The 22,448-nt window shown below is 50.1% G+C and overlaps 1 long non-coding RNA gene across 1 annotated transcript; it reads right to left on the reverse strand.

Annotated features, from left to right (window-relative positions):
• Positions 1-461: 461 nt before the first annotated feature.
• Positions 462-16,045, reverse strand: LOC144139551 (uncharacterized). The gene is made up of 3 exons (XR_013316265.1): positions 15,899-16,045; positions 2,348-2,402; positions 462-699 (listed from the first exon to the last, which is right to left on the reverse strand). It is a non-coding gene; the product is annotated as an uncharacterized LOC144139551 (long non-coding RNA).
• Positions 16,046-22,448: the final 6,403 nt, after the last annotated feature.

Below are 22,448 nucleotides of genomic sequence, written 5' to 3' on the forward strand. Positions count from 1 at the left end.
TGTTTTTGCCCACGGATATAGTTTTTTCCCACGGCGATGAAATTGTTGGAGGGTACGTTACGCAGCTTTTCTGTAAAACCTGCGTAGATACCAGCTGAAGGCCACAACCTTGACCTAAGGCCGTGCCAACGTGTAGGGAAATGCGAGAAGCCGCGGGCGAGCTCGGTTAGCTGTCGCACCCGTATCCAAGCAACGTACGCAGTAGTGCAGCGAGCTAGGCTTCACAGCAGCCAGGAGGTGCGACTGCGAGGACTTGCAGAAAAGGAGCTGTGGAGGCCGTGAACCCCGCTTCTCAACTCTGAAACATTTTGTCGCAGCACTACCGTTAGCACCTTAACTAAACGACACTCCGCAGCAAGGACTGCACTCACCCTAAAACCCCAGAAAAATCGGGTAGCGGCCGGAGCGCTTTTTTTCTCGCATTAAGCGGATAGTTTCGCATAACACCTACTCACCGGGCATCGACTGAAAAGCCGTACTGAGTTCGGTGAGACACCTTGGCCACCGCATCGAAGCTCGTAAAGCGGTACGTGGGAGGTCCAAGTATAATGTCGGTTTTGTTGTCGTAGTACAGGGAATCGTAGAAAACGAAGTCGCACACGCCGTCGGGGGGTGCCTCGACGCCGGTGTTAGGGCCCTGTGGATGGTACGCCTGAATGGCGCACAGCAGCGAGTACGTCGAGGGCGGGTGCGTAGCGGCTGCGCACACAAGACGAGCAGACGTAGTGCGTCACAGTCCAGTTGTCCACTGGCAATCTTCCGTGCCCCTTCTTACCACACACGCACGCACGCACGCAAACAAACACACACACGCATGCGCACGCACGCACATACACGCACGATAGTTAGTAACGGCTGACTTATCACCGGACTTGGAGAAATATTGGAGAAATTGGAACGATCTTCCATACACGAGAAAATTTGCCGGAAAGTGAGCAATTATTATAAATGGAAGTTAAAACAGCCACATGCAGCCTTCCGTAGCCTTTCATGGCGGCCACTGGATTTCCATCATCACAACAGGAAAATGATGGTTTCATCTGTTTGAGGCTATCATTGACACGTTTTTCATCGAACATAAAAGTGGACATATTTTTTAAGGATAGGCGTTAGTCGCTAGCATCAGGTAGTTGAAAGACAGAATGAAAGTACTGAGCAAAGCTGGTGGCAACATCCTCAACCTGTTCACGTACCATCAGAGTTTGGTAGGCTTATGTGTTCTTTAGAGAACGGCTACAAAGTCAGCCGGTTTCTGACACGCAGCCGCCTCCAAGCACTCTACACGGAGCTGGTGACCACTAAAGGAGTTTAGAAAGTGGCGATACCGTCTAAACTCCGCTTTCCACTTGTCAAGCCCAGAACGCTTTTCCTTTCTGCGGACGCTCTCCTTAAGTTTAAGCGAACTTGGAAGTTCTTTAGAGAACCATTGGGGAAGTTTGCAATGAACAGGCTTACAAAGAGGGATGTAATTTTCCATGCCACTCGTCGAACCTGTTCGTCAACATTAATGACATAAAAACACTTGGCCATTCAGCCGACGTTCAGGAAATGTGTGCGCGCACACATGCACACATGCATGCACGCTTGCATGCACACATGCATGCACACATGCATGCATGTGTGTGTGCTCACATGCAAACACGCACGCACACACACACACACACACACACACACACACACACACACACACACACACAGACACACACACGCACACGCACGCACGCACGTACACTATCTTTTCACCGCAGAACATGAACCACCGTACTCGAGGCAACGTAACGCGACCTACGCAGTGCCACGCTACCTAGACACAGCATGGCACCAATTTATCTAACCACAGGCACTTTCAACCAGCCATCCTAGCTAATCAAAGAACAAGTGTGCACGCAAGCCCAATAACTATAGCTCAGCACCCCAAGTCGAATCATTCTTTGACCACTGAAGATCCCATTACTGCTTCAGATCACCCCTTCTTAAAAATTGTCATATTGTGCGAACTGGCGTTGTGCAGTGACATGCAGGACAAGCTTGCAGGGATGCGATTTTCTATATTTGCTTCTCTCTCTTTCTGAGCACCATAACTATCGGCGATGACACCATTAAATTCACGATACAGAGTTAATTAATACTATTGTTGCTGGCGGAGCTGCTGCCTCTGCTTCATTCACTACATTAGTGATGAGGCCCGTTCTGGCACCGAGGAACCGTCACTACCTTTTGACCACAGCACGGATGCTTTAACATGAACTAAAAAAGACTGCTTGTAACTTAATGGTGAGCACTTTTGCCTTCGTTGCCTGTGCACGAACCGAACATAAAAACTAGTACTTGCGAAATAAAAGCTCACGTGGTTCGGGTGAAGTAGTTGTGGTTTCCAGACTTGGCGCGTCCGTTGAAGTCACCTGGCAGAAAAATGTAACGGAGTCCTGTAACTTGAGGGTGAAGCGCGGCAATTAATTGATGTAGCTTCTTGTCCAGTCTCGGGGAAAAGATCACTATGTATAATCCACCTTTCGAGATGGATAATTTCTCCTCATAGACGATGGTGTAGCTACGATTGTTGAATGGCTGGAGTGTAGCAGGGCGTTTTGTAATCATGGTTGAGCAGTTGGCGAGAAGCTGCCTGTGAATTCGCGCACCAAAAATTACGTTCGTACTGGTCACCACTGAAACGTGATGTTCACAGTGTTGCCCGCACAATAAAAAAATGGGGCGAAAGTGTAGGGGTTTGTGATTGTTTTCACTACTAATCAAGCTACACGAGTTGTTACTTGGTTAAATTCTGGACCCGAAATTGGAGGTGCCAGACAAACACGCGAAGGGCTGCTTTGACTGCCAGAGATGTGTGTCTTATAAAATCCATGTCTTGTGGCACATCCTCCTACGTTGGTCAAACGGCCGATCTATCAATGATCATATTCAAGCCGCATCAGGATGTTGCATGATGACTTGAAACGCTTTGAAATCCAATTTTTTTTACTCGAATTTAACTCAAAAATAATAATTATGTCCAGGTTTGGAGGATGAAGTGTAAGAACGCAACCGAAGCCACCATTCCGTTCAGGCTGTCTTTAAATTACAGGAACACTTTTTGCAAGCTTCGGGTACTCAAACCAACATATTCGATCAAACGCCTGCCTCGATGAAAAGACGACCGCTACAACGTTCAGTCACTTTCGACATTTTTCGTGCAACTTGACAAACCAAACGCAATCAATTGAGTTTATTAGTCGCACACACACACCGCAGCAAGACGCTGTCTCATATCGCCACTCGACATCTTGGAAAGCTAATTAGCAATTCCTTACGTAAACGACAGTCTCCCGTGCAATGAAGTACAAACTACCGTGTGAGAGGTAGGGTAATTTAGTGGGAAACCGAGCTAAACGTTGTCAAAAAGCCGATGGAGGCAAACATTTCTTGCTAATAATTATACGCCTACAACAATTGAAGCACGCGCACACTCCGTATTTGGTGAAGACATGTCATATTAGAGAGCTCAGCGATAGCAGACAACTCTATAGTGCGACTACTGTGCACGCAAATGGCTGAATATGACAACCGCACAAGCTAAAAAACTGTCTGAAAAGTGAGTTTGTGGTTCGTCGTTACACCAGTAAGGCACCTTTTAGTCAAACAACCGATGAAATCGAAGACCTTAGCATAAACTTAAGCCCTGGCTTTCATCTTGTATCGCGAGAGACAGAACGCGTAGGCATTGCAACACTAGCTTGTACGGCTTTCCAGCGTCTTCGGAATACCAAGCAACTATATGTGGCCTTCTAACACAGCGGGCACTGAATAAAGAGACGCGAATCAGGAAGTCTCCTTGTTGAATACTGAATCTCCGAAAAACCGAAAGCTGATACAATACCCTTCAGTAAACGTGCTTCGACTTAGGGGCCAAGAATAACAACCACGGCCAGTAATCCGCCGTCAGCTACAAACTGCCGTCTTCCATGCCACCTTTTAACGATCGAAAGTCGTTAAAATCCCCAACCCCACAATCACAAGCACACATTTTTGTGCATCCCGTCCACTTTTGGGTGCGGTGCACTTTAGAGGCACGACTTCTCTCAACTCGTCCGGGGTTATAGTATCTAGTCGCCGGATTAACCGCGGCGCGGCGACAGGTGCCCAAACAGAGGCTTCGAAAACATGACCGCTTCCTCTGTTGAGGATGAATACCTGGGTTTCTCGCGTTTCGAAGCTGATGTCTATCCAACTGCGCCACAGAGGCACACGTTATTCATATGCAAATTCTTGGGGGTGATTTTCCCGCCGCCCCATTACCATGAAGCCTGCCATTGCTTCGCCGTCAAAAGCTACACAATAATATCAAATATTAAGAAAATTACCCCACCTTCCCGCGAGGGGAACCCTGTGGAGATGCGACGCATCTTGGGGGTTCACTTGGTGTTTCCGTTTGCGTTCAGCATCGCTTTCACGCCGCTTCGCAGCGTTGTCTTCAGTGGTGCTAGCATTCCTGTTATCACAGTGATCGGTGCTTGTTATGGTTGCGTGGGCGATAGCAGAATTGTTAGGCTCCATTCAACGCATCGATGGAAATCGGAACGCCGGTGCTGGAACGACCGCGGCTATGACGCAACGTGGCGCGGCTATGACGCAACACAATCCAACACAATCCACTTTAATCCAATCCAATCGAAATCCAATCCAATTCAATTCAATCCAATCCAAGCCAAGCCAAACCAAGCCAAGCCAATCAAATCCAATCCAATGCCCCTCGCGAGAGAGTGTTCGCTATCGGGGAGGAGAGGGGGTGAGCAGCGGAGAGCGCAGCTCGCGCGGCGAGGAGAATGGGGGAGGGGTGTGGACGGACAACAACAACGCCGTATCGAGGGACAAGGTGAGTGAATGAGAGGTAGTCGCATCTAATAACTTGAATAACGCATTATTTACCCTAAAGATTAAAACTCATTCGAGTGCCTCTTTAAACAAATTCTCAGTGGCTGCGGCGCTCTCTCTTCACTGCTCCCAGTAATAGCGCCAGGCTGCTACTGAAACTAGTCTGAAGAGCGCGCCGCAGCCTCCCTTGCGAATGACTGCTCGCCAATTCGCCAGCTTTCGCCTTGACTCAAACTACTTAAATTTTAAAAGCAGAGCTGTTTGAGCTCTTGGTTGTGCCGTCAATAAAGCGAAAAAATAACAAGAAACGGGCGAGAGCACGTGAGCGTCAGTAGTGAAATATTTCACGTAGCATACCAGGCACCCCAGTGGAGGACTGACCAGGAATCGGGATGTAAGAAGGGCTAACCCGCCCGCAACACAAACTGTAAATTAGGAGCATAAGCATTTGAATGAAGAAAGAGCATGTAGTCACAAGCCAGAATCGGCTACGCCGTCAATGAACAGAAATGCGCTCGCCACCTGTCGTCTCCTCCAGATGTCACACGCCACACTAATAACGCTGATACTGCGGTAGCTGGTACCACCGCCGAGCGGATCTCTTTCTTCAAACTGCCAGCGCCTTAGCCTGGGTAAATGTCCGGGCTTCTCCTTCATCCAGGTTCTTCTAAGTGCAGCATCGCTTTTAAGAAGCTCCCTTGACAAGACAACGCCTTATTCTTGTGACATTTGGTGGCTACATAACCTTCCTGCATTTTACTAGCGAAAAATACACAGACGAAGAAGAAGTACACAGGACACTCGTTAGACAACAACTGAAATGTTATTTAGCGTCCGTGAAACAACGAAAGATAGTAGTAGTAGTAGTAGAAAACATTTATTGAGCTCAAATAAAATGACGGCGTCTTCTCAGACGTCGGACGGGGTGGTTCCCTCGTTTCGGGACCCATATACGGCCAGCAGCTCCTGGCCCCTGGTCGCCAGCGCGAGCTGGATCGGCAGGGCGGGGCTGGACCGTAAGGTCTCCCATCGCTCATGGGGTGGGGTAGTGGAGGGTGGAGGGGGGGGTGGGTGGGATAGGGGACTTGAGTGAATTGCACTCCGTCAGGATGTGTGCGAGAGTGCCTATGCTATTTCTGCAAAATGGACAAGTGTCCTCTTCGGTTTCTGGGTAGAATTTTTTCATCAGGACTGGGTGTATAAGTGAACCCGCCTGAATGCGCCTGATGATGGTTTGTTGTTCCCTGCTCAGGGTGCGGTGCAGCTCGGGGAAGGTGCGCCGATCCTCCCTATACTCGGAGGTAATCTCTTTGTACGTGAGCACCGGGTTGGTGGTGTCGGTGTCCTGCCCTGCCCGGAGGGTCATCGCTCGGGCATGATAGTCGGTTATGACGTTGCCGGCTACCTGTGTGTGGGCAGGCACCCATACGAGCTCTACGGCTCGCTCCGGCGCCCTGTTGTTGGTTAATATTGCGGCTGCCTCTGAGGAGATCACCCCTTTCCTTTAGCCGCCGTATGCTCTTTTGGAGTCGGTGACCACCATCCTGGCACCCGGTTGGACGAGCGCCAGGGCTATGGCCACTTCCTCTGCTGTCGCTGACTCCCTGGTGTTGACTGCAGCGCTGTTTATCAACCGTTCCCCGTCGGTTACCACCGCTGCTGCTTTGCTGCTGCCCTTGACGAGGGACGCATCCACGTATAGGACTCCCTCAATCCGCTGCATTTGGGAATTAACCGCCTGAGCTCTGGCTTCTCTCCTGCCATCATTTTCCCCCGGCGTCATGTTCCGCGGTAAGGGCTTGGTGGTGATTGTCGTCATCCATTCAGTTGGGATGGACCTCTTGATTGTTGCTCTTTCCTTGCGCCACCCTATCTTATCCAGCACCGCGCGGCCATGATTTGTCTGGCTCAGGCGGAGTCGCTGGTTAGACAGGTGGGCTTCTACGAGTTCGTCGAGTGTGTTGTGTGCCCCCATGGCTTGAAGGCGCTGGGTCGACGAATAGATGGGTAGGCCGAGGGCTTGTTTGGTGGCCTTTCTGATGATGGTATCGAGTGTGTTTTTTTGCGTCTTGTTGAGATTAAGATACGGGGCCGAATATGTTATCCTGGATGTAATGAATGCCTGCACGAGTCTGAGGGCGTCGTCTTCCTTCAGTCCTCTGTTTCGAGTTGAAACCCTTCTCAGCATGGCTAGGATCTTCTCCGCGCTGGTCTTGATCTTGTCGACGGCGGCGTGTGCTTTGCCATTGTCTTGTATTAGGAGACCGAGGATTCTACATGTGTCTGTCGGCTTGACTTTGGTGCCGTCAATTTGGATGTGGATGTCTGGTGGGGGCTGCTTGCGGGGCTTCCCTGGTTGGATTACTAGGAGTTCCGACTTCTGTGGCGCGCAATTGAGTCCACAGGTCTTCACGTACTCGTGCACTGTGAGTGCTGCCGCCTGAAGTGTCTCCTCCATCCAGCCGTCGGAACCCGCTCGCTCCGTTCATATAGTAATATCGTCCGCGTAGAACGCGTGTCCGATTCCCTCGATTTGGTCTAGCAGACGTGGCAGTGGCAGTAAGGCCAGATTGAACAGGAGTGGTGATAACACTGCTCCCTGTGGGGTTCCCCGCTCCCCCAATTCAATGGGCTCCGACCGCTCTTCACCCACTGAGATTCGAGCCTTACGGGGGGACAGAAAGTCTTTCACATATCCAAAAGTGCGCTGCCCGCACATCGTCTCATTGAGGTTAGTGAGTATACTAGCATGAGTGACATTGTCGAATGCCCCTTTGAGGTCTAGGGCGAGGATTGCCCTGGGGCTGTTTCGCGCTGCTCTTTTGATCACCAGCTCTTGAAGTTGTAGCATGACGTCCTGTGTTGATAGATGCTTGCGGAACCCGAACATCGTCTTCGGAAGTTGGTCGGTGATCTCAAGGTGTTCCTGAAGGCGATGTAGAACCATACGCTCCATCACCTTGCCAACACAGGAGGTCAGCGATATTGGCCTCATGTTTTCGATCGCGGGGGCCTTGCCCGGTTTGGGAATGAATCGCACCTCAGCCTCTTTCCACTCCTGCGGGAGGTGTGAGGTTTCCCAAGCCTTATTTATGTGTTCGAGCAGGGATTGTGCCGTCCTACCACTCATGTTGGCGAGAAACCTGTAGGTGATGGCGTCTCCCCCCGGAGCGCTTTTCATGTTGCTCTTGTCAATTGCTGTCCACAACTCGGAGATCGTGAACGGCCTGTCGAGGTCTTCATTGCTGGGTCCTGTGTATTCTCGCGGGGTCGGGTGTTGCCCTCGCTCCATTTGAAGATAGTGGTCTTCTAGGTCCGTCATAAGCCGGTCGCCGTCTCCGTCGTACGTGTTTAAAACCTTCGTCAGCAACCGGTTGTTTGCTGTCTTGCTGCCTGCGGGGTCTATGAGATGCCTCAGCAGTTTCCATGTCTTGCTCACGGACAACTGCCCCTGAAGGCCGTCGCATACCTGCAGCCAGTTCTCTTTGCTGAGCTTAGCCACGTACTCCGAAATTTCGTTGTTAAGCTCGGCTATGCGACGCGCGAGCTTCCTGTTGCGCCTTTGCCTCTTCCAGCGCTTTGTGAGCGAATGCCGGGCCGCCCACATGTGAGCGAGCCTGCTGTCGACGAAAGGTACCTTCGTTGTAGTTGCAATTTTTTTTGTGAATTTTTCGAGGATCTTCTTCTGCTTATCGGCCCATGTCTTGTACGAGGTATCTTGAGGCTCCCCTTCGTCCGCGCCATCGCCGTCTTGTGTTGTGTATGCACGCATCTTATCCCAGTCCGTCATGCGAGCTGTTCCCAGCTTGGCCCGGAAGTCTGGGCCCCGTATGGTGAGTGTGATGATGGTGTGGTCAGAGCCCAAATACTCGTCCTCACACTTCCACGAGATATCCAGCGTTCCGCTGAGCCATGACAGATCTGGTGTTGTATCTCTGGAGACGCTGTTGCCTCTTCTTGTGGGTACTCCGGGATCGTTGAGTAGAGAAACGTCCAGGTCTTCCATAGTCTTAATCAAAGCCTTTCCCCTTTTGGATTGAAATTTGTATCCCCATAGGGTGTGTGGTGCGTTGAAATCGCCCAAAATCAAGAGTGGCCTGTTCCCGGCCAATTTCTTCGCGTCCATCACAACTCTATCGAATTCATATTGTCTTTGCGATGGTCTGCAGTAGACACTCATGACGAAAATATTACTTTTGTTGCCAATTTCCTTTGCGTGTATTTCTACCAGCGTGTGCTCACACCCTGCCTGCGCAGTAAGGTGTTGAGTAGCTGCTATGCGATTCTCCACTAGGATCGCCGTACCCATTTTGGTTGGGTCGTTGTACGCAACGTATCCCGGAACTTTTGGGACTCCCCTTGTCTCTTGTAACGCAAGAATGGCCGGCCTAGTTTCAACCTGATTCATGTAAAGTGCCAATTCCGTGTCTTTAAATCTAATTCCTCTGCAGTTCCATTGAAAAATGGTTGTGGGCTCTTTGCGGCCCCTTTTCTTAGTCCTGTTGTTACTTGGGGCCATTGTCCTCGTTGGCGGATGTCTCTAGCCGTCCCCTTCTCTTTGAGATGGCCTCCTTGATCCTACTCGTTCGTTCCTTCTTTAACAATGTGGATTTCATTCTGACCTCGATGGCCGCCACTCGTGCCGCATACTTCATGTGTTTAGTCTAGAGCGTGTTAACTCGATCTTCCATGCGTTTCAGCGCCGCTAGAATGATCGTTTCGCCATACGATAGCTTCTTCTGTTCCTCCACAGGTGGCTGCGTAGACGGTTCGCTAGTCTGTGCCTCTTCAGCCTCCATGGCTTCCTGCTTCTGCGGTGCCTGTGTTTGGCTAGGAGTCGGAGGGGGTGACCTCCTACGGGGCATTTTCCGCGGGGCATCCGCAGCTCCGCTTATTTCTGCCTGGTCGTTTACCGTCCCCTGGTCTGCCTTAGCAACTAATTGATCTATTTTCCTCATGAGCCCCTTTATTTGGGCGTTCTGTTCTAATATCTGAGCGTTCTGCTTTGCAATGATCTTTTTAAAGGGACACTGAAGTGAATTTGTCAAGCTCCCGTTTTTGCTTGCTCTGTGTAGACTGGCTCAAATTAACACACTATTCATCGTTTATCCGGTTCACAAATCGGTAATTATTTTACAAAGCGCGAAAGAAGAAAAACTACTATGCGCGGTTTGCGGCGGCCGCACCAACTAAAGGCTGTGACGTCAGGAGGGGGGGCACCGTGATTGGACGATGCCCAAGGTTAGCAATCAAAAGTTTCGGTTTCGGTTTCGGTTCTGTAAAACAACATGCTTGACATCTGATGGCGTTGTTGGATGGGCATTCTCGATTTCTCAATTATCGCCGTACCGCGCTTCTGCCATGTTGTCGGCTGTCAAATGTCTAAGCTAAACCTCCCAGGGCGGCTTGGAATTGTAGAAATCACTAGACGAGGCCTACGCAGTGGATGAACGCCCTCCGCGTCACCGCAGACTCTCAAATGCCATGCGCTTTTCCCGCATATTTGGAGCTTGCCTCACTCATGTCTGTTCGTAAAAAGCTAGTTCGCACCAGGCCAAGGGTGTGCTGATTCAGGCCTGGGCCCACTGCCCGCAAGCAGTCGGTGCTTGTGGCAACAGCACGCCAACGAGAACTCGCTAGCGCGTCATTGTCAGTATGCGCGCGTTCTGCGATCTCGCTCGTGGAGCAGTGAACGTTACGGGCCAAAAATGGTGAACTCAGTTGAGAAAACATCGGCCGCATACGAAAAAATCAACTTACAAAAAAAAAACTTGTATGTACCCTCGGGGATTCGAACTTGCGACTTTCAAAACAAACTCCAGAGCCTCATACCGCTAGGCCACGAGCCGGCGCTTGCCGGTTTGGATATATAAGGTTCATAATGTATGACCAGTTTACACTTTTATTTATTTTAAGCATTTTAAGTACTTTATGTAACTATTTGTTGTATATCACTCCTGCAAGAAGTGTCCCCCAAACTTCCACAATATCTCACGTCTAGCAATTGCATTTCTTTGACGGAAAGCGTTCGCAGATGTGCGGTCGTGCTGCTGACCGCTGTGCTTGTTTACCCAGCGCAAAAAGTGCTTCCTGCTCCCTAGTTTTGCGCTGTACGGTAAAAGTTTCAGGTGATTTTATTTTCTTAGTACCTATATTGACTTCGCTGACTCTTCTCCCGCCTTCAATTGGCCTTAGATTTTCCTACTAGCGTAAAGTCAGCGAAGCGTCGCATGTGCACTTGTGCAGCGCTTGTGTGGAGCGACCCGGACTCTGAGTTTGACACAGTGTACAAACTAACAAAGTAAGGAAAGGCACATTCTTTCATTCACAAAGGTGTTGTGGCTTAGTTTCAATTGAGCGAGCGAATAGCGACGACCCGCCGTCGGCCGGCGGACGAAACGCTGGGCCGACTGACTCGATCGGTAGGTCGGCTGGTCGGCGAACCGTGCAGTAGCGCAGCGATTTTCCAGCTCATCTCCTGCTGACGTCACACGAAAACGCCACAGAAAATGGGCGAGCGTAAAGAGAGGAGGACAGCATTTTCGAATTGATTTTTCTACTAAATAAATTCGCGTAAACGCGGCCAGAGTGGTCGAAACAATGCCTACGGACTCCGAACTACAATTTGCGCTAGTAATCCCGCAATGTTTACAAATCACTTCAGTGTCCCTTTAAGCTCCGCAATTTCTGCACTTTCCTTAGTTGTAGTCTGAGAGGAGGGGGAGGAAGGGTTGAGGGGGGGAACTCCGAATCGAGCGATTTGGGAGACCCACTGGCCCAGCCCACCTTTTTGGTTGCTGATCCTTGTTCTCCAGGCCGTCCCCATGACCTCGAACGCTGTCCCCGTGCCGACGCCTCGCCATCCTTGAGCTCGCTCCGCCGCCTCGAACTGCTCCGCCCGGCGGACGCCCCTCTCCCTGCCGTCTCCCAGCGGCGGTTGCCGCTCTGCGCCATCTTTGAGCAGGAGCGCCCCTGCCGGCCGCTGCCGCCGCCACGCACCCGTGATTGCGATCGGGAGCGGCTGCGCCGGCCACCGTCGGCGCTCCTTGTTGGCGCCCTTGATCTCGAACCGTCGCTTCGTTGGGGTCCGCCTGCAGGACCTCTACGCTCGCGGCTTCGTCCTCGTTCTTGTCGTCTCTGATGCTTTCTTTCCCAACGGCGTTGCCGGACGACGAAAGGAGTCTTGAAACGCGCTTTGCACGTTCTGTCCGCCGTGATGTGGTTGCCGCCGCAAAGGCCGCACTTGGGCTCACACGCGTGATCGTCGGTCGGCTTGGCGGTTCCGCACCCTCGACAGATTGTGTTGCTAGGGTCTGGGCACACGTCCATTCTATGCCCCAACCGGCCGCAGGCTTGACATGCTTCAATCTGCTTTCTATATAATGTGCACTCCGTGAGGAGGTTGCCGTACCTGACATATCTTGGGACTTTCTTTCCGGCAAACGCGATGACCACCGACCGAGATCGCCCGATGCGATTTGCTTGTAATGCCGTGGAGTTATAGTCCTGCACGACTTGCTGTTGGATGTCCATGGCCGTGTCCTCGAGAGGAATGCCCCGAATCACGCCTTTAACGGTTCCATACGGTGCGGCCTCGTATGTACTGACCTCATATGCAGTTCCCCTGACGTCGATGCGCTCGACCGCCGCATAACGGTCAGCGTTCTCCCGCCGGGGGGTGCTTATTACGAGAATGTTCTGGTGCCCGTTGGGGCAGACGACGTCCTCTCTTGCTTCTTTTGCTGCGACCTGCGCTGCCGCCGCCAGAGCTCGACTTAATTCTACTTTAGTCACTTCACTAACGCAGAGCCCGCCACGTGGTCGGACGACGATCTTCATGTCGCCTCGCGGGAGCTCCGGCATCCGTGACTTCTTCAGTAGCCTTCCCTTGTGAATAGGCGGGCGCTTTGTACGCTCCGCTCCGTCCACGCCCGTCCTTGAGCTGCAGCTGGCGTCTCCGATGACGTCAGGCGTGGCCTTAGCCGCCTCGCCTCCGGTGCCATGCGGCACCGCCGATTTCTTCAACTTTTCCCCGGCCGTCTTCCAGCCGTTGGCTCGCGTGCATAAAGCCGGGTCAATTTCCTCCCCGTCGACTTCTATGTGCATGGCCGAAGCCATCTCTTCCGACAGCCGAGTAGCTCCCGCTGTCGTTATAAGTGTCCGCCCGAGACCCGCCTCGACCCCGGCGTGGCCGAATTCGAGGTTAGGGTTAGCGCGGCGGCGGCAGCCGATTTCACTCAAAGTCCTCTAGAATGCAAATCCGAGATCTCCCACCTGTGAAATTGGTGTCCACATGGTCGGGAAGACTTCACGGAGGTTTTGGTGAAAGAATCCGGTCAATTAGGATGAAATAATCGCCGTGGTCGCGGTCGAAAGACGGAGCGAGGTTAACATGGGTCTGTACTCCGTCTTCTTCTTCTTCTTCCTCTCCAACGAAAGATAACATATCACCACGATCAACCCCTACACATCCTCACACACGCCAGCCAATGTGTCACACATGCGCCCTCGTAGGTAGCCTATCTTCTTATCTGTAAGAGTGATTGAAGGGGTGCTCACACAATTAACTCATTCCCTGTAGATATGAAATGCGTCGTTAATCTCGCGACTAGTTTGGTCACGTGCAGATCCTAAAACACGTGTTTTATCGAACGCTGGCGTACAACCAGGGCACCGGCTGCAATGATCAGCCAGATGGCCTCCCGCCGCAAGCGACGAAACTGCTGCACGGTGCTCTCTCAGCCTGTGGTTTAAACACCGCCCCGTCTGTCCGACATAGCATTTGCCACAGGACAGCGGAATGCGGTAGATGATACCTTCTTCGCACGTGAGATAACTGGTGCCATGTGTTTTGGTGCAAGCTTGGCGTGGCTTCTCGTTTACGGCGGGGCACATCCTCATCAACTTGTCAGGCGTGGTGGCCAGCACTTCCACGCCGCGTTTTTCCCCCACTTTTTTGAGGCGGTGCGTGAGCTGATGTACGTATGGTACGGCTACGCGTCGCAACCTCTCCCGGTTGCCGTTTCCTTCCCTTAAAGAGCCCTCTCCGGCTTTAACCTCTTTGATCAGGCTTTCTGCGACCGAAGCCACCAACTCCAAAGGGAAGCCCGCATACGTCAGACGAGCCACTTGAGCTTGCACACTACCAGCTACCTTGTGAGCGCACGGCTTCTGGAGGGCACCACGCAGGCAGTTCGCCGCTATGCCGTGCTTAACCACCTTGGAGTGGGCCGAAGCGTAATTCAGATTCTGCTTTTTTGAGCCCGGGACACATATGCTGGACGTACCAACCGCGCACAAAAATTCAGATTTTGAAAATGCAGTCAGATAACCAACTAGCCCAACTTTATGCCTTAACTGTGGCATAACCTTCTCCGACACTGCCGTGCATATGGAAGATGGGGCGACTACAGATGATCCGAACGCCAAAGAGGCGGCTTATCAGCAATCGCCGCGCTGCGAGGTGAGAACGTAACCGGGGACGGCGAGCTGAGGACTCCGATCGGATGTGTGAAAGTCTGCGTTTGAGCAAACAGCATCGCCGACAAAACGACCGCGCATAACGAATCATGAAAACGTTTCAGCGTCAGGCCCATCGATTCCTGTGCGGCGTGACAAGTGACGTATATATACGCTAGGTAAATGGTTCTGAATGACCTATTGCGCTCATCGAGTTTAGATTAGTGAGGCCAACAGAGCTTTGCTGTAATATTAGGCTTGCCCCGCTGTGCAAGCTGGCTTAGATTTTTGGCGCAGCAAAAGACTAAAGGCAGCCATGTACACAGTACAACACAAGGGTCACACAATTATCTGGCCGAGTATTGCACAACAAAGATATCGTATACACGTCCGCAGCGGGAATTTTTTTCCAGCACCGTGTTGAATTAAGTCTCGAGGTTATCTCTTTGACGGTCCACTCAAAGATAACACATGAAAGCATCCCCACATAGACCCAGAGATGTTCAAACTGAGCTGTAGTGAAGTTGGACCGCTCGATGAGGCATCGTTAAAAATTGATCTTCTGCCGGCCATTCGGTAAGCACCAGTGATGTAGCTCCAAAATCAGAACATTAAGATTGCGGATGCTGCATGTGCCTGAAGCAGTACATACCGAATGAGGGTAGAGTGTAATTATGGGTCGAAACTGTGGACACTGCAAATACTACCTGTGGTAATAAAGAGGCCCCCTGTAACTTGCGGACGTGACTCCCGGTCCCTGGTATCACCTTGTATAATAGGTTGTGTGGGGAGGACACACGAACGTGCCTGGGTCGCAGAGGTACAAATATTTATTACCACAGCGGCCATAGCACGTCAGGCTGTCCCCAGCATAAACCAATGTTTCTGTTGATCCTGTATTTTTTTAGACGTTTTATCACGCTGTCTTGTAATGTTTTATTAGACAACATGTTTTGTGATCCTATGGCGACCAAACTGTGCAACACTGCCATACCTCTCTTCGTGGATAACTTCCATTGTGTTTAGTACACACTCCACTACTTTGACCCATATAACACTCCTTTGTCAGCACTCCTTTCCCGGAAAATGGTCGTGGTACAGGCCCTTAAAACCACACAAAACAGTTTTGGGGGGTGCGACGGGAATGTATAGGTAGAACGCCAGAAAATGCATGCGGGCGGTAGATTGTTTTTTTGTTTCTCTCGAGATAGTAAAGCGGTTGGCTAACATAGGAAATAAACTTACTCTGTTTTCCCTGCTGTTTCTTTTCTGTCTAATTTTAGGTCCTATGTATATTTATGGAGATAATCGGAGATTAACGGAAGAGGCCTTTGCCCTGCAGTGGGCGTAGATAGGCTGGTGATGATGATTTATTAAAGGGGAGCACCCTTGTTCCTTCTACAAGCATAAAATTTTATTTCACAAGGTCTGGGCAGATGTCTTCCCACGTCTAGTACAGACAATACCCAGCACAAATTGTTTTTGCACTCATTTCACAAAGCCAGATCGTAAAGTAGACTTATTGGGTGCAGGTTTGCCTAACAGAGGTTCTTCTCTCCAAAATACTTACCACTTCTTCAGGTGTATTCGTTGTTACCACTTCTTCAGGTGTATTCGTTGTTACCACTTCTTCAGGTGTATTCGTTGTTCGCACACTTTGGACACTGGGATGCTGCCTGGTAGTCGCCTTGTCAGCACCACCGCTGGTGTAGTCGTCATCTTCTGCAAAGTACACACGCATTTCAGCTACTTCCGCTAACGAACGAGCTGTATACTGTCTTACAATGACCCTGGCGGAAATTCCCAGGCGTCTCAAGTATTTATTACAAAATCGCAGTTTCATACGGGTGCGTAATTTTGCGACGGTCTTGAAGTTGCCATATACTCATCCCCATAAAAGCTAAATACGTGCCTGCTCATTTTTGAACCTTCTGCCCAAGCAGGTGAACCAGCACTGCGCAATTGCCATGTTTCAGGGAAACATTCAAAAGCAGCTTGAACTGTAACCAGACAGCAACGGCAAGCATAAAAAAGTTAGAGTTCCAATAGAAGAGAATAACAAAGCGAAAAACTATGAAAATAAGGCAAAAATGTGTTCGTATACTATTTTTATATACATTCAAATGCGTCGTCGCCTGGTATTGCTGCAGCTGCAGCTCTAATTCACACCAGACCCGAATTTTCCCCCTTACCTTGATTGCGGGAAACCTTATTCGGATGTCCGCCGTCAAGCCTATCATCCTGTGACCTTTTTTGTACCCTTTGAACAATGAGTCGTGGTGTTCGACCTGCGTGCTGCAGGCGTCGAATTTTTAACTTATCAGGTTAATAATTTTTTGAGTAAAACACAGCTTGTTGATAAGTACGCACAGATCCGGGACGCTGAAAATTGTAGATGGGAGACCACCCGATTAAAGAATCCAGTTTGGAGACTGTAATTGGACTACGCAACACTAAACATCGCCGTCTTGGAGACAGTAGAAGAAACATCGCAATCAGAGCTGAGCACTTGGATGATAGGCCTGAGGGGGGCACTCGGAGAAGTTTCCTCCGCATTGCATAAACAAGCGCCAAACGTTGCCCCATGAGTCGCATGAGCGGCCTACACTATGCCACGACAGATTTAAATGACGGGTATTTAAGTTGGAATTAGGAATTCCCATTGTACGGCATCATACGGTGAGGTGCGCGCCTACACAGGGCTGAACACTCGACAAAACCACTCGGCACGTTGATACGGCGTACCATTGAGCCAATATCTAAATGTGTGGCCCTATTTGACGATACGTCAGATACAAAAAGGTGATAGAACTATAACAAAGGCCATGCTAAGTAAGAAATATCTGTTCGGACGGTGTATTCCAGCGGCTATACTCTGTACAGAGGAACGAGCGACACCTGGTGGTGAGGTTCCACGGTTTGTACGAATTCTTGCGTACACTCAACCCTTCTTACGTGCTTCGAATTCGATGTCCTGACGGTGCTTATCAACAGGTTGTGTAATGCTACAAGTATTTCCGTCCCTTTGTTTGAGTTATGTGCTCTGTTTTTTGGCGCTTATTGTACTCATCGACTTCTTTACCGCTACAGCGTGTTTGCGTCTTTTACTTTTATATAGCTTCTTCGTCTTACGGCACGACTCACATCAACATTCAGACTGACGCACGCCACAACATCCCTGCAACCAGCGTTTTGGTAGCTGTTTTGCCCTTGTACTCACGTGCCATCATGTTATTGTTTCCCAAAGAACGCACTGTTCAACAACTCATGCGTTTCCAATTCAGGTTAAGGAAATTTTGTGACGTGGGTAAGTTAGCTCCTTAGAGCTTCCTCCGCTTCCCTGCCATTGTTCGAAGTGTGCATGTGCTCAAAAAAATTACGCCCATCTTCCCGCGAGGGAACCCTGATGTGATGCGACGCACCAGGGGGGAGCGTTTGGATTGACGCTGGTATTGGATTGCGTCAGTCCACTCCCTGAAGGGAATGTCGCTTCCATCACGTCTTCATTGGAAGACCTTGCACGAAGGTATCGTCAAGCAAAGTCAAGTTCGAGAGCAAGCGCTGGAATGATCCGGTGCCGTGTGCTCCCTCGCTTATATTCCCGCTTTTGAAAGGAGAGGAGCCGGGGGGGGGGTAGGGAGAGTCGCGCGCATGCGCACACATGTGCGCACCCAGAGCAGCGAAGCGCACACCTGCAGCTGTTGTTATGATAATGAAACGGAGTGAGAGTGCGCACACATGCGCGCACCCAGAGCAGCGAAGCGCACACGCGAAACTGTTGTTATGATAATGAGAAGGAGTGAGAGTGTTGCGCACAGCTGTCGGTGAGAAGAACGGAGGAGAGTTGCGCATGTGCAGTGAGCGTGCGGACAACGCCGCTACAACGACGCTGGAGGAACATACCCGCGAGCAAGAGATGAGTCACATCTAAAAAAACAACGACGACAACTTTTGTTCGACCGCGGGCAGCATGCGGATATTGCATAAGCGGTATTCCATCGACCTTATAAGGTGAAAACCCATGTACAAATCCCATGACACCGCTTGTGCGTTTTTGTACTCAAACAGAAGGGGTCACTTTCTTGACCGAAAAAAAACCCCAAAACAAACGTTTTTGCATTTTCTAAGAATGGACCTCTAAAGCTTTCAACATAATATATACGGGCTGCGCTAATAATTTCAGTCTTTATATCGTTGGCTTATTAATGCTTACAGTGCGGGTGGAAGTACTAAGCTCCTCAGACGATTTTTGAGACCCTAGATATAATTACTTTATTCCTAACGACAAACACCGTGTTGAGGATCATAATTGTTGCAGAACCTACTGGTAGTAATTTAAGGTGCGATATCTTGCAGATAGCTAACTGTATCTGTCTTTGAATAATTAATTCTGTGTACGTTCTTGCATTGTCTCAGACATATAGGTGAAGTTCTTTTTAAACCACCACGATAGCTTCTCAAGAAACTTCTAAGGACATTCTCAGAATGCATATACAGCGGACATATATTTGAGTAACGGAGAGACGTTTAGATTGATGTACTCGCATGCAACGCAGCAATTCAGCCTTAGTAAAAAGCAGTTTACAACATGCGGTGCCATTGTTTGATGCTGCTGTGAAGAGTGCCACCCTGCAGAAAATACATTCCAAAGCTGCAAAAGGTGGAGCTTACCTTTCATTTCTGAGATCAAAAACGCTGAGAGCCCCAAGAGAAATCCCAAAATAGCAAAAATACAGACGCCGCACAAGATCGTCATGCAGGAGTAGCCATCTCTCTGTTTGGCGCTGAAAAGTTCATCATTGAATAGAGAGTGGCAGGATTAATTATCGAATACATGCAACTAACGAGGAAGTGAATGTTCAACTTAAACGTTAACTTCAATTTCATTTGGCCAGAGCATTTTTAAATACAAGACATCATGTGGGCCCGTTTCAGCCCTTCATGTCGTGGGCCTATACAATAAATACATCCAATTATAGCAACTCAGTAATATATTCAATATGGACAATAAAGTAAAGCGGTCGTAAGAACCATAATACACCCATATACATCAATGTACTTAAATAGACACATATACAATCATACATGCACACACATACAAATGCACATACTGGTGCTAACACTGATGCATATTGTGCCTCTGGCGCTTCGAAAGTGGTCCCTTCCCTCGGCACCTCAGCTCGTCCACGTGGGCCCCCTCAAGCAGTACCACACACGGGATCCCCCTAGCGCTGCTCCTCCGTCATAACAGGCACCGGAACGGTGTTTCTAAGACCGGGCAGTTGTGTCGCAGACCTTGGGCAGCATCGCCAGGAGCTGATGCTAACCACCTGTGCATATCAAGCTACGTCGAATCTCTCTTCATCTGTTCATCTGGGTAAGTGCTGATGTTGAAGGAGCAACGGAAAGGAAGAGAAGAGAGATGGAGTTTCGGTAGGGTCGTATTTGCGCCATCAACCCTCCTCTGTGCCGGTGACTGCGGTTTCATTTGTACATACACCTTCTTCCTTGCAACCTATCTCTGCGTTGTCACGTGGCGATAAACTCACGCGAATGAGAAATCGGCAAATCTTGTCTTGCAACTAAATGTACTACATATTTTGTCCGGGACCAACCATCTTAGAAGAGAAAATACCGACTTTGCAGGTGGTACGCACAGCTAGATACAGGTCAACTATTGTTTCGAAGTTATTGCTTTTGATAGCGTGTTTTGGGGCTCAATAAAAGCTGCGGCTTTCTTTAACGTCAGCATAAATAGCGTACATATCTTGGTATGGTAAAAGATCGTCAATTCGAACTCGGCTAATTCAAACCTATAGTTAATTCGAACTGCCACCTTGGTCCCGGCACAGCCCTGTATATTGTCAACTTGGCCAAATACGACGCAGTTGTCTTCAAGGAAAACAAGTTGATTGGAGCGGACGTGTGCTCCTCAAACAACTCAAATATAGGCGGCGAAGCAGCAGTCAACAAAGTGTCGTGCGAAGGCGAGCGTCGACGATCCGAAAGCCGCGGCGTCTGCTCAGCAGGCTTTTATCCTTCGGTGCGAGTGTTTCTGGAACCGTCGATTTACCTCCAGAACATTGCAGATCAGAGAAGAATATTCTGGGCTAGTGATATTACGACGAAACAGTCTGCTTATCTCAATTAGATAGACCGTGCGGCGTAAAAATAAAGAATGGAAGACGCGCTTCGCTTGACACAGATACCAGAGCAGGGCGTGGCCGAACAGTAAAAACAAACAATAAATAAACAAACCCATACATGGTTCCCGGCATTACCCCCCCCTCTAAGAGTACATCGACTCGACGCTAAAACAAAAGAAAATCTGAACAAACAACAAAAAAGTCCGTCATCTTGAATAGTAAGGTTTCAAGCGAACCACGTGGAAGTCTTCAGGCCCGTGCGTCGTGTGGCGTTCCGGAATCACCATCGGGTATTACCTCGTAGGTAAGCTGGCCGACAAGTCGTAGAATCTGGTAGGGTCCGAAATACCGTCGCAGAAGCTTCTCACTGAGTCCGCGTCGTAGGAGTAGAGTCCAAACCCAAACACGATCCCCTGGGTGGTACTCGTCGTCTCGGCGTCGGAGGTTGGAGCGCCCGGAATCCACCAACTGCTGGTCCGTTGTACGAACTCGAGCGAGCTGGCGGGCATCCACACGCTGAAGGTATCCTTGGACGTCAGGGTTGAGGTCGTTGTCTTCTACATGCGGAAGCATGGTGTAAAGCATAGTAGTCGGCTGTCTTCCGTAGACAAGCTCGAACGGCGTCAGCTGCGTAGTTTCCTGGATAGCCGTAATGTACGCAAACGTGACATACGGGAGCACTTCGTCCCAAGTAATATTTTCCACGTCGACGTATACATCGAAAGCATATCTGCGATTGTCTTGTTCAGACGTTCCGTTAGTCCGTTATTTTGGGGGTGGTACGCCGTCGTTCTTGGGTGATCTGTATTGCTGTAGAGTAATATTCCTTGTATCAGCTACGCAGTAAAGGCCGTTCCGTGGTCTGTGATTATTACTTCCGGGGCTCTATGTCGCTGCACAACTTGGCTTATGAAGAACTCTGCGACTTCTTGTGCACTTCCCCTCGGAAGAGCGGCGGTCTCTGCGTAGCGCGTCATGTTGTCTTCTCGCAACGACAATCCACTTGTTCACGAATAGGGATATAGGGAACTGGCCCAGAAAGTCCATTCAAATCTGTTCGAAGGGCCTCGATGGGCCGGCGATAGGATACAGAAGTCCGGCGGGTCTCGTCAGTGGAGTTTTTTGTCGCTGGCAGTAACGGCAGCTCCACACGTAGTGGGTGACGTCGGATGTAACGCGGTGCCAGTAGTACTTCGCCCTAATTTTTCCGACTCTGCGGGCTGTGCCGAGATGTCCGGAAAAAAGGTCGTCGTGGCACGCTTCCAAGATTTTGTCGCGAAGGTCTGCGGTTGTGACAAGAAGATATTTCGTTCTCGTTCCGGGGGTAACATTTTTCTTCACGAGAACAAAGTATTTCAGGCTGAATGCTGGTGGGTTGCATTTGAAGGTCCTAGCCACGGCGACGTTGCATGCTTCGAGGTGGTCGATTATGACACGTAAGTCGGCTCGGCACGCTGCTGGGTGGCGAGGTCGCTCTCCGCCATCACTCCGAAGAACGCGCTGTCTTTCTAAGAGTCTTGTGCTGGTGGGTGGATGGGAGCAAGGGACAGCCAGTTGGCGTCGGAGTGTTTCCTGCCGGATTTATAGACGAGTGTAACGTCGAACTCTTGCAGGCGCAAGCTTTACCACCCAAGACGGCGTTAGGGGCCTTTAAAATTGGCGAGCCAACACAGCGCATTGGTGGTCTGTCACAACCTTGAAGTGTCAACCGTACACGCATGGGCGCAATTCTGAAATCGCCCATATAATAACAAGACACACTTTTTCAGACGCTGAGTAGTTTTTCTCCTCCTTCGACAGACCACGGCTGGCAAAGGCGATTACCCTTTCGCAGCCGCTTTGCTTTTGGACAAGGACGGCACCCAAGCCTATATCACTGGCGTCCGTGTGCATTTCAGTTTCGGTGTCTTCGTCAAAATGAGCGACCACGGGCGGGCTTTGCGGGAGTTTTTGCAGCTTGCAGAATGCTTTGCT

Source organism: Haemaphysalis longicornis, unplaced genomic scaffold (genome assembly GCF_048455015.1).
Source record: "Haemaphysalis longicornis isolate Haplotype H1 unplaced genomic scaffold, Haemaphysalis longicornis Haplotype H1 scaffold_5, whole genome shotgun sequence".
In the NCBI taxonomy this organism is placed as follows: Eukaryota; Metazoa; Arthropoda; class Arachnida; order Ixodida; family Ixodidae; genus Haemaphysalis; species Haemaphysalis longicornis.